Source organism: Muntiacus reevesi, chromosome 5 (genome assembly GCF_963930625.1).
Source record: "Muntiacus reevesi chromosome 5, mMunRee1.1, whole genome shotgun sequence".
NCBI lineage: Eukaryota > Metazoa > Chordata > Mammalia > Artiodactyla > Cervidae > Muntiacus > Muntiacus reevesi.
In genome coordinates this window covers 3,176,499-3,189,096 of record NC_089253.1, presented here as the reverse complement: position 1 = coordinate 3,189,096, position 12,598 = coordinate 3,176,499, and the positions used below count along the sequence as shown (strand labels likewise).

General features: G+C 42.2%; 1 protein-coding gene and 1 pseudogene across 2 annotated transcripts in view; both read left to right on the top strand.

Annotated features, from left to right (window-relative positions):
* Positions 1–12,598, top strand: part of FAT3 (FAT atypical cadherin 3) — a 624,278-nt gene that overhangs the window by 87,751 nt on the left and 523,929 nt on the right. The window lies entirely within an intron of this gene.
* LOC136168686 (septin-2-like) overlaps positions 1–12,598 on the top strand; it is a 28,815-nt pseudogene that overhangs the window by 7,743 nt on the left and 8,474 nt on the right.

Sequence of the window (12,598 nt, the reverse complement as noted above, 5' to 3'; positions counted from 1 at the left end):
TCCTCCTTCTCTGATGAAGCTTGGCAGGTAATCGTGAATCCCAAACTACGTCTGTGGACACTATAATTTAGGTTTTTTCCATGCTGGCTATTAGCTGAGATATTTGGGCTGATGTGTATGATCTTTAGAATCCTCTGAAACAAAGGTAAGCCTTCCCTTCTGTTTCCAAGAAATGTTACTGATCACAAATGTAACAGTGTATGATACAAGTAAGCCCTTTGAAAAGTCTGCAGTGATAGGCAAACACAAATCAATGGTTGTCTCTTGATGGACTGGCCAAAAGTTGATCCCTCTTTTGTCTGTCTTGATGCTATGGTAATTGTAAACGTAACTATATTAAAAGTTTTGTCAAGGAATAGTTTCATGTCTTGTACACTTTTCATGAGTTCGTATTTTCACAAAGCTGGAAATATAATTCTGAAATCTAAATCAGGGAGAGAAAAATCAATTCAGCTGATCAGTCTTTTGAGAGTAGAGAGGCTCTTCCTAGTTTATTGTTTCTAAAAATAAGCTTTCCAAATTTGGCGCCGCTGTTGGGGAGCAGGGATGGGATGTCAGTAGCTGAAAGTCCCCAACTGCACGCCACACTGTATTGTCAGATGCTTATGGAGCTACTGAGAAAACTCCTGCCATATGTGTTTTGTTCTAACAACTTAACACAGCATGCTTTTTTAAAAAATTTGCTTTTATAGAAATGTTCAGGTTCTCCTGGATTCTTTTGAACTGTAGCCAGCATGTGATTTAGGCCTTTGACTTGGCCCTGCGAAGAGAAGTTGAAAACCGAAGATAAATAGCCATGTGGTCTCTTACACTTGAGGATTGTCCAGTTAATATTTCAAGTCGCCAAGGCCAGCCTCGCAGAAAGCATGTACTTTATTTTTGTTCTGAAACTTTATGTTTTGAGCTACTTCCTGAAGGGCTTTTGCAAGAAAGCAATTCATTCTGCCTGGGAAGATGACTGCTTTTCAGCGTGTTCTCTGTCAGTTCCTGGTTGCAGACTGCCATGCTATTGGTGATAGGCTTATAATGATATTAACAAGAAAAATAGGATAGTGAGAAGGTGAGTAAGAAATTAGGAAGAAGGAAAGGATGAGGAAGAAGAGAAAAAGATCATAATACTGTCCTTCTAGTAATTTGAAAGTGTGTTAGTCGTTCAGTCGTGTCTGACTCTCTGCGACCCCATGGACTGTAGCCCACCAGGCTCCTCTGTCCATGGAATTCTCCAGGCAAGAATACTGGAGTGGGTTGCCATGCCCTCCTCCAGGGGATCTTCCTGACCCAGGGATCAAACTCAGGTCTCCCGCATTGCAGGCAGGTTCTTTACCATCTAAGCCACCAGGGAAGCCCTCAAGTAGTTTATTCTTTCATAATTTACAAAGTGAGTTAGTGAGATAGTTGATGTCACAAGTGAAGAAACTGACTCTGGTGTGACGTTGTTTTCTGTGTGTTACATAGCTTAAGTAACAGAGCTAGAGCTTAAACTTCTGACTCAAAGGCTGACAGTTTTTTCTATCCAACATTCCTAGCTCTATAGGTACAGTGTGGTGTTTACAATGTGAGCTAATCTGTTTGTAAAAAGACTTGAACTAGGGTTCCTCACAGAGTGAGTGCCATAATGAAATATTTGATAAAGAAATATAATAAAAACTGTGCCATTCAAAGAATGAATGAAACAGTTAATTGTTAGAGTTTAGGTCAGTCAAAGCAGAAAATATCCACTAGGTTCTGAAGAAGAAAAATATTTTAATGATGTTAAAGGACTATTCTTGGGGAAAATAATGCAGTATATGGCTTATATTACTTTCATAGAAGCACAGTGATCTTTAAGAATGGATGAGTCAGTTTCACAGACATCATATAAGAATGCTCAGGACCCCTGATTATGACAGGAGTCAATGCACACACCCTTTCCTTTCTCAAAGTTGCTTTGTGGGGAAATTAATGGTCACTGAAGAATTGAAGGACTTCCCAGGTAGCTCAGTAGCTTCTGTCTTTCAAGGAAAATGTTCTGTCACTTTGATAACACACAATAAAACTCAAGTCACAAATTGTTCGTTATTAGCTGAATTGTATTTATATATCGAAGTCCTAACTTCTGGTATTTCAGAACGTGACTATATTTGGAGATTGAGTCTTTAAAGGACTAATCAAATTAAAACAAGACCGTTAGGATGGTCCCTAATGCAATCTGACTGATGACTTTATAAAAAATGAGAAATTTATACATAGACATAGACTGTGGGAAGACAATGTGAAGATGCAAGGAGAATGTCATCTACAAGTCCAGGAGAGGGGCTTCCCAAGAAACCAACAGTGCTGACACCTTAATCTTAGACTTCTTTGCCTCTGGAAATAAAATTTGTTGTGAGAAAATAAAATGTGTTGTTTAAGCCACCCAGCCTAGGGTACTTTGTTATAGCAGCCCTAGTAACTAGTGTACTATTTCAAATCAGTAGCTCTCAAAACTGGCTGTGTTTTAGAATCACATTAGAATTTTTTTTCTTAATTGATGCTCAAAGTACCATCCCAGAACAATAGAGTCAGAATTGCAGGGGACAGGACCTGAGTGGTTGTGTTTTGCAAAGACTTCCCCAAAGATTCTGATACGGTTTAGGTTGAGAATCACCATTTACACTGTCTGCCCCCAGATTCATTCCCAGCTGGTTCCTTTCAGGAGGGATGACAAATCTTACATCCAGGGTCTGGGTTATGGAGCTTTTTACTCAGAGTAAAGGAAGCCATCCGACAGGACCCAGTAATAATCACCCACAACCCAATGTGGCTGATCCTTCCAATCATTTGAATGTCTGTTTAAAAATAGAGATTCACAGAAATTTTGATTTATGAATCTGGGAGTTCTAGGAGAGGGGGCAGGAGTTTGTGTTTGAGACTGTCTTTGAGTGATTCTGATGATATTTTAGATTAAGAATGGCTGAATATTTATTCCTAGGTATGTGTGTATGCACGGGCTTCACTGGTAGCTCAGCTGGTAAATAATCTGCCTTCAATGCAGGAGACCCAGGGTTGATTCCTGGGTTGGGAAGATCCCCTGGAGGAGGAAATGGCAACCCACTCCAGTATTCTGGCCTGGAGAATCCCCATCGACAGAGGAGCCTGGCGGGCTACAGTCCGTGGGGTCACAAAGAGTCGGACACAACTGAGTGACTCAGCACAGCACATGTGTATGTGTATATATGTATTATGCATGTATTGTCTTCAGCAAGGAAGAGGTACACATAATCCCACCACCAAAGGAACCTAGTCAGGTTTCCGTTCTGTGATTGTTTCCCCATGTCCTTTTCCATTATTAGACAGTCCGAAGATGAAAGTGTTAAGGACATTGGGAGTGATGCTTCCTAAGGCTCACTTGACTTCACATTCCAGGATGTCTGGCTCTAGGTGAGTGATCACACCATCATGATTATCTGGGTCATGAAGATCTTTTTTGTATAGTTCTTCTGTGTATTCTTGCCACCTCTTCTTAATATCTTCTGCTTCTGTTAGGTCCATACCATTTCTGTCCTTTATTGTGCCCATTTTGCATGAAATGTTCCCTTGGTATTTCCAATTTTCTTGAAGAGATCTCTGGTCTTTCCCATTCTATTATTTTTCTCTTATTTCTTTGCACTGATCACTAAGGAAGACTTTCTTATCTCTCCTTGCTATTCTTTAGAACTCTACATTCAAATGGGTATATCATTCCTCTTCTCTTTTGCCTTTCACTTCTCTTTTTTCTCAGCTATTTGTAAGGCCTCATCAGACAACCATTTTGCCTTTTTGCATTTCTTTTTCTTGGAGATGGTCTTGATCACTGCCTCCTGTACAATGTCACGAACCTTCATCCATAGTTCATCAGGCACCCTGTCTATCATCTAATCCATTGAATCTATTTGTCACTTCCACTGTATAATGTAAGGGATTTGATTTAGTTCATACCTAAATGGAATTTTGCAGTTTCGTGTTTTGTGGTAATGACCTGAGGTTAATCAGTATTTTCTCTTTTTCAAACCTGCTGTTAGGGCAAAAGGTCTGATGCTAACAAATTATGTCTTTCACAATTGAAGTGTAAATTGAACTTCTAATCCATTTGTTTGCTAATCATCCCTCCTTATGAATACACTAATCAACCTCTTTGGGAAATTTACCTGTTATGTATAGTCATATATGCATGCAACATTTCATTGACACAAAGTTATTGGTCCCCAGCCAAACAAGATCAGGTTGTAAGAAAAAAGGAAAAAGTCTATGGCAAGTGAAAGTCAGTGTCAAAGTAATAACTGACTTGTATCTGGAATGATAAATACTTAGTTCATCATCTTAAAACAACCTGTGTGATGTGCTATTATGTCCATTTAACAAGTGAGGTCATTGAGGCTAGGAGAGAGGAGTTAGATCAATCACCCTAAGTCCTGCAGCTGGGAAGTGGCAGAGGCAATTCAGCTCTGAAGCCTATGTACACTCTTAACAGTTATACCCTCTACTGGCCCTAAGCTTACCCATCGACTCCTCCATGAGCCCTTTTCTCAGTCTCTTTTGTTCTCTTTTATATTTAATTTTAACTGATTTTGGAGTTTAAGTTTCCCAGCCAGTATCAGATTTCAAACATGCATCCCAATCAAAGGCCAGAAATTACACAATAAATATTTTTAGAGTAAGGGGTGCCCCTACACAGTTCTCTTACTTTCACTTACGAAAAACTAATACACCATGATTTTCTTGAATATAATGTGCGTTTATAATAATTCTTCTTATGTATTAAATTATAAAGATATCCATATGTCATAAGCTATATTCATAATCCCATCTTAATATGAAAACTATTTTTGTTTTGCCTACTATCTTTTAGTCTTCAACCTGCTGTTGTTGTTTTTTAATCATTGCAAGTGGAGCATTTTTTTATATTCATATTTTCACTTATGTAAAGACATTTTGTGTAGTTTTGAATAGTTTCAGGTAATCATCAAAGTAAATATCAGAAAATAGTCCTTGGAGTGATGCATCTGGATTTGCAATCTTATGTCTTCACATTTTCAGCACCTCCTATCTTTTAAAATCACTGAAATTATAAACTTTTTGAGGTTGACTATCCTCTCTAAAACCCATCTCTAAATTTACACAGGTCGACATACTGCAGAAGAAATTTGTAGCAAATAAATGTTGATTGAATGTAGCCTAATACTTGTTATTCACATATTCTCTAGCTAGAAATTCCATACACACACAAAATATACATTTATATCTAATACATATATATATATAAAATGTAATATATGTATATATATATTGGTGGTTTAGAGCACATATTTCAGCATCAGGCTGACTTGGATTAATACTCTTTTTCTGTTATTCACTCTCTGAGTCATTTTGGGGAAGGCTTTGAATGCCCCCAAATCTTGGTTTTCTTTTCTGTAAAGTGAAGACAATATTTACCTGCAGGTGGAGATTAAATGACAAAATTAAGGTGGGGCCCTTCCAGATGTCCCAGCCTGGCCCACTGAATGCCCGGTAATAGCTGAACAATATTATAACAAAAATTCCTTTGAGGCCACTCTGACATATAGTAATTGTACAGAGCAAGGTAACACATTTATATAGTCCTAGGAGGACAAGGCACAGTGTGAAGTTTCCCTTGTCTTATTTGGAAATAGACAACACACTTCTTTTGCTGAATCTGGGCAAGGTTTCCCTGTGTGCGTTGCCAGAGTAGGTGTCTTCATATAAGCATGTCCATCCACTGTGAGCCAGGACCTGTAGTCAGGGATGCGGAAGCATTTCTGGAAGGAGGAGTGGAAAGAAAAGAACTAGAGTGGCTCCTTTCATCCAAGGCTGATCTCTTGAGCAGTGGGAGGGGAAGACAGTCCTGCCTAGAGCACTCATACCTTTATAGAGGGTGGAGGCTGGATGTAATCTTGCAAATACACTGACAGGTAGGCAGGATTCAGAATGAAGTTCACATCTGCTTGGAGTTTTAAAAGCTCATTCTAGAGCCAGAGGGAGGGCTTGTAGGTGGCTGAACAAACTCATTCTGGGGCCAGATGGCCTGGGTTTGGCTCCTTGTCTCAGCTGCATACTAGTTATATGACCTTGAGCAAGTCTTTTTGCTTTACTGTGGCCGATTCCCTTAATTGTAAAGTGGGGGTAAAAACAGCACCTACCTTCAAAGTTTGTTGTGAAAATTAAGGAATTTAATTTATGAAAGTGCTTGGAAAATATATGGCAAAAAGCAAGCTTATTACATTCAGTAAATGTTAGCTTTTGTAATCTACCTACCTGTAGAGGGCTGAATGGTCAGTTCTGCTCTTGCCAAGTTTTCCTTCCCCTCTTTTTTCCATGATTGCACCTGGATTTATGTGCCTTTCCACTTAAGAGGTGACTCTTGAAGGTTTCTTGTTTTCTAGGGGCAGAAAAATGTATAGCATTATGAACGATAAGTCCTGAGCCTGTTCTGTTATTAAATTAAAGTCAGGGAGACAGTTACTTTTTATATTAAGAATGGTTCATCATTCTAACTAATCATTAAGATGTAAAGTCTGCACTCCGATAGACCTGGGCAGTACAGAACATAATTGCAGGCAGAACAGAAATTACGCATCCACACATTTCTGAGATTAGAACATGAATTAGTTTTTAGCAGATGTGTTTGCTCAGGATTCCAATTTCTCTTCTCACTCTCTGTGATAGATTCCTTCAACCACAGCTGGAGTGTTTGGTGGGGCTGGACTCCCTCCCCGCCCTTAATTTATTGTCGGTGTTGCCTGCTGGGAGCGTGCTGCGGAAACAGGGCTGAGCTTTCACGCTTCCTCCTTCCCAGCTCTTTTCATTCCGTCTCTGGTATCTGACTTCTCAACAAGCCCACTTTGTGGGCTCCCCTGGCGGCTTAGACGGTGAAGAACCTGCCTGCAGTGTGGGAGACCCAGGTTTGATCCCTGGATCGGAAGATCCCCTGGAGAAGGGAATGGCTACCCACTCCAGGATTCTTGTCTGGAGAATTCCATGGACCTGGAGCCTGGCGGGCTACAGTCAATGGGGTCACAAAGAGTTGGACAGGACTGAGTGACTAACACTTTCACTTTCACACTCAGTTTAGAGCCACTGATCTCTGAATTCTGTTAAGTTTTTTGTGCTCTTGCTGTAAGATACTACAAAGATCAGATTTTGCTGCCCAGGTACTTTCCAAGGACAGCATGTGGCTAGGCAGGTGCCAGCCTAGTGTTGAGTCTGGAGATCCCTGTGGCTGGCTGGCCTGTTGGCATGGAGGTCAACAGTTCAGCAAGAGGATACAAGATCCTAATTCAGCCAACTTTTTGTGAAATGTGACTCTGAATGGGGCTTTGAGGTAGGTGGTTTCAGATGCCTCCTCATTTACTCCTCACAGCATCCTGATCTCTAGCCTGAAGATTGGTGGGGATGCCCGAGAGAGACCAGGAAAGATCACTGCCCCTCTCAGCCTGAATTCTGAACAGCTTGGGAAATAAAAAAGCAAAGATGGAGGCCAGGATATTATCTTAACTGTAGAGATGCTAAGTTGGCCGATGTAGGTTACTGTCAGAGCCAAATGAGCTTTCCAAGAATGAATCCCAGAATCAGGACTTGAACATGCCGGTCCCAAGCGCAGTGGAAGCTTCTTCACCTGGTCCCCTGACCCCAGCAGCAAACAGGGCCTGGGAGGGGCAGTTGCAGTGGGCCTCTCTGTGAACAGCTCAGTTTCAGGAGGAAAAGTGCAGAGCTGAATGGAGTGAGTCTCGTTTGCTCCCCCGTGTGCTTTAACCACGATTCACTCCAACTGGAGGTGAATGGAATGAGTCAAGTGTTGGAGAGGGGCCATAGGAGTATGTTTTGGCAAAATATGTCCCCGTGAAAACAGTGTAGGGTCAAGTTCAGATGACAAAATCAAAACTGAGGCACAGAGAAACTCGGTAACTTGCAAAAGGCTTCAACCGCTCCTTAGCAGTGAAGCTGAAATTTTAATACAATCCTTCACTCTCCCACCTTAGGCTGAGTCAGAGATTTTCTCCACATGGAAAAATGGGAATCTTGACATAGAAAAGAGCTGTAAAAGGTCATTCATCCTTTAGAATCCAAAGCATAGTTTTACATAAACTGTCCAAGAAGAATAGGCCGCTCTTTTCTCCTTTGATTTCGCTGCCTCTGCTTTTGTTGTTAACTCTCTGTTGCAAGCTCTAGTGGGCTTGTCTTCCATCATATGGGTCACTTTCTTCTCATGAAGTTCTCCTGGCCACTAGACTTCTTCCTCTCCAAACTGACTGATCTGGTACACCAAAGCCCACGTCTGAGAAATTTGCTTTTAGACCACAGTTTTCTTCCCCATGGGCTTCCCTAGTGCCCAGAGAGTAAAGAATCTGCCTGCAATGCAGGAGACCCAGGTTCGATCCCTGGGTTGGGAAGATGCCCTGAAGAAGAGAATGACTATACACTCCAGTATTCCTGCCCGGTAAATTCCACAGACAGAGGAGCCTGGTGTGTTATAGTCCTTAGGGTCTGAAAGAGTCCAACACAACTGAGCAACTAACTCTTTCACAACTAACTCTTTCACTTTTTTTTCCTTCCCCATGCCATCTCTTGCCCAACAATACCAACTCCTTAGCCAGAGAGGAATGCTGCCCTAGCACCAATGGGCTGTGACAGCCATCTGTATACCTCCTGTCTGACCTGATGTCCTCAGCTTTGACAGGCCAGCTGAGGATCCATTAAATGTTTTGAAACGTTGTTTTGTTGTTGTTGTTTCAAATTCCATTCTTTCACATGTGATTATCGTGGTGCTTACTATTAACATTTTGAATTACATTTTTTAAACTTAATGGCATTAAATAGCTGAATGGCATCTTCTTTAAGGACAGCTTACACAATACCCTGCAGGGTTGAGAACTTGCTCTCAAATTGTGTTCATGGTCAGAGCTCAGCTTCCTGGAGCTTTGTGGGGAGTGGTGGGTGGTGGTGGAGGGATTTATGGGTGCAATTTCCACTACAGGCTTCCTGGAAGACCTTTATGAATGAGCTAGATAAAGGCCCTAGAGGAGACATAGTATCACAGCCTCTGGGTACTGAAAGACTTTATGAACCACACAGGGCTGGAAGCAATTAGCAGCAGCAAGACTTGGAAAATAGGGGGGGAAAGCTAAATCTTATAAGCAGAGCTGGACATGGGAATTTAGAATCTACTTCCAGTGAATAAGAAGTTATATTCCAGAAGCCATGAAATCCCAGAGTTCTGCTTACATGCATGTGAGCTAAGTTGCTTCAGACGTGTCCAACACTTTGCGACCCCATGGACTATAGCCCGCCAGGCTCCACTGTCCATGAGATTCTCCAGGCAAGAGTACTGGAATGCATTGTCATGCCCTCCTCCAGGGGATCGCCTGACCCAGAAATTAAACCCAGGTCTCTTATGTCTCTTGCATTGGCAGGCAGGTTCTTTATCACTAGTGCCTACCTCTTAGTAATTTTAAGGAGCTTAAAATATCCTTTGCTAAATCGAGAGTGTGTTCATTTTTTATGTTATGTTCCCTTGAAATATTATTATCTGATAGATGTGCATTGTTTAGAAACTCATCTTTTAATTACAATATTGAAGATCCTGTAATCTTGGGCTTCTGGTTAAGGATTCCTCAAGAAATCAGGACAATTTAAAACAGGATCCTGATTCTTGCTGGTCAGTTTCTGGAAATATACTCTGGAGTTACTTTTTCCCAGAAACTGTAGAACAGCTTTTATTTGAAATTCTGCAGAGCATTTCCTTTCTTCCTCTCATTTCTGTCTTCATGGCTGAAACCTCAATGGTTAAGCAAAGGTTGAAGTGGTTTTGCAAAGGTAAACTCTTGCCTGTCTGAAAGAAGTTACAGCTTTGAAGGACCCTAGAAAGAAAACTGCCCTCCCTGCATGTTGAAAAGAAATGTTTCCTATTTATGGCCAGGGTCATTGGCTGGTCACTCAGGGAGAGCTCGTCCTGAACAATTTAACTCAGGTTGGGAAGCTAGCGAACCTCCTGCACCGTTCTGTGGATAAGGGTGTAACCAGCTTTCCACGGCAAGTCCTGCTTCTGATTCCCTAGAGCTCGGGTATTCTTTGGATTGTCAAACTGGTACCTTTGGATATTTCTATGACCTTGAAAATTAGAATAATTAAGTTTCCTCTGGCACAGCGGGAGTTGATATGCATAATTAACAGCAGCCAGCCTTCCCTGGAGAACAAATTTATGAAAGACATTAAAGGAGGCAAGAAGCAGCCCTTTTTGAATGAGGGGAAGTAAGCATTAGTTATGTGAGCGTGGTGATATTTGGATATTCCTTATCACACGCATGTAGATACTTCTCTGAAATTTAATAATGCATTTTCCTTTTATTTTTCTTGGTAGCATCCATCATATGAAACAGAGGGGTGTGAATGATTGGGAACCAAATTAATGAACAGGGGCGAGAAATTAAAAAAATACTTCTTTATAAGGGAGGAAAAAAGTTAGCTGGAGGCTACATTAACTTTTTGCAACAAAAACTTTGAGACCCCAGCAATTGTTTATGTGTATTTTCTTTTCCTAAGCTGTGAAAGTGCCTAGTATGAATTGGTCACAAGTGAAAAAGGGGCAGGGAATATTTTGAACGTATGTCTTTTTAAACACTTCTCCGAACAATTCTGACTCTTTATAGCACTATTTTCTCAGCAGTTGTCTTTAAAAGTATATAGATAGTTAGGCTGATGGATAGATGAGAGAGGGGGAAGGAGAACAGTCCACTAGGATGTGGTTCTGCCTGTCTGGGCAGACTGTGGGTGTGGTCTCAGCCGATGTGCGTTAGGGCTCTATCTGTACACACTGTCTGTGGCTGAGCTCTTACTTGTAAACGGCGTGTGCTTCCTCCAGACTCATTCTGGTCTTTTGTTTCACAAGGTTGGAACTGATGTCAAAATGCATGCAAGTGATGGTCTCTGTCAGTAGGATACCCTTCCAGCTGGAAGAACACGGGTTTTAGTGATACACACACCTTCAAGGAAATGATCAAGGCACTAGTAGTCTCTGCTCCTACTGCTTCGTCATTCAGTCTGTCTGACTCACTGTGGCCCCATGCACTGTAGCTCACCAGGTTCCTCTGTCCATTGGATTTTCCGGCAAAAACAGTGGAGCGGGTTGCCATTTCCATCTCTGGGGGATCTTCCCAACCCAGGGATGACCCTCCTCTCTTCTGTCTCCTGCATCGGCAGGCGGATTCTTTCCCACTGGCGCCACTTGGGGAGCCCCCTAGGAGTCTCTACCATGAGGCAGATAGAAATCAATAAAAGTCCTTAGTCTTTGTGAAGAGCATCATAGACATCTTTGCCGCTGAGGACAGGTTGATCAGTAACTCAGGAGCGGTGGTTAGTAAAGGTTACAGCCAAGGGTGGGCCCTGGGTGGGTGTGCTGCATGCGGTCAGTCGGTCTTAGTTCACCGGTGAGTCCGCGATTGACGAAACTTTGCTAAAGATGTCTTAAGGAACAACCAACTCCGTTTATAAATCCAGAAATAAATCCAGAAACTCCTGGATTTGCAAATCTTCCCAAATCAAGTTCATCGAAAATCAGTGAAAAAAGGTTTTGAATTCACATTAGTGGTGGTCGGTGAATTGGGTCTTGAAAAATCGATACTCATAAACCTCATTTTGCTGACTGACCTCTACCCAGAAAGAGTCTTACTTGGAGCCACAGAGAAAATTTCAAGAACTGTCCAAATTGAGGCTTTGACTGTTGAAACTGAAGAGTGAGGGGTCACGCTGCGTCTGACCGTGGTGGACAAACCAGGCCTCAGGGACGCTGTCAATGGCAGGGACTGCTTTAAAAGTCGTCTCCCACATTGATGGCAGCTTGAACAGCGCCTGCAGGATGAGAGTGATCTGAACAGAGGTGCATCGTCGGTAACAGGGTGCACTGCTGCTTTCACTTCATTTCCCCCTTCAGACACAGACTTCAGCCATTGGATGTTGCGTCTGTGTGGGTGATACACAGCAAGGTGAGTACTGTGCCTGTCGTTGAGAAAGGCTACACGCTCACACTGAAGGAGCGGGAGCACCCGAAGAAAAGGATTCTGAATGAAATCGAGGAACATGACATCAGAATCTATCACTTTCCTGATGCAGAGTCTGGCGAAAATGAAGATTTTAAAGAGCAGACTAGACTTCTCAAGGCCAGCATCCCTTTCTCTGTGGTTGGATCCAGTCAGCTGATTGAAGCCAAAGGCAAGGAGGTCAGAGGCCACCTCTACCCTTGGGGCATCCTGGAGGTGGAGAACCCGGAGCACAAGGACTTATTAAAGCTGAGGACCATGCTCCTCACTCACATGCAGGATCTCCAAGAGGTGACCCAGGACCTTCACTATGAGAATTTCCGGTCAGAGAGGCTCAAGAGAGGTGGCAGAAAAGTGGAAGATGAGGACATGAATAAAGACGAGATTTTGCTGGAAAAGGAAGCTGAGCTCCTCCACATGCAAGAGATGATCACTGCATGTGATCAAGTGCAGCTGCAGCTGCAGGGCAGCGATGGTGATGGCAAGGTGAGGAAACACTTTGCAAGATAAATATTCCCGTGAGTAACACAGCTGCATGTTTGCAGGACTGC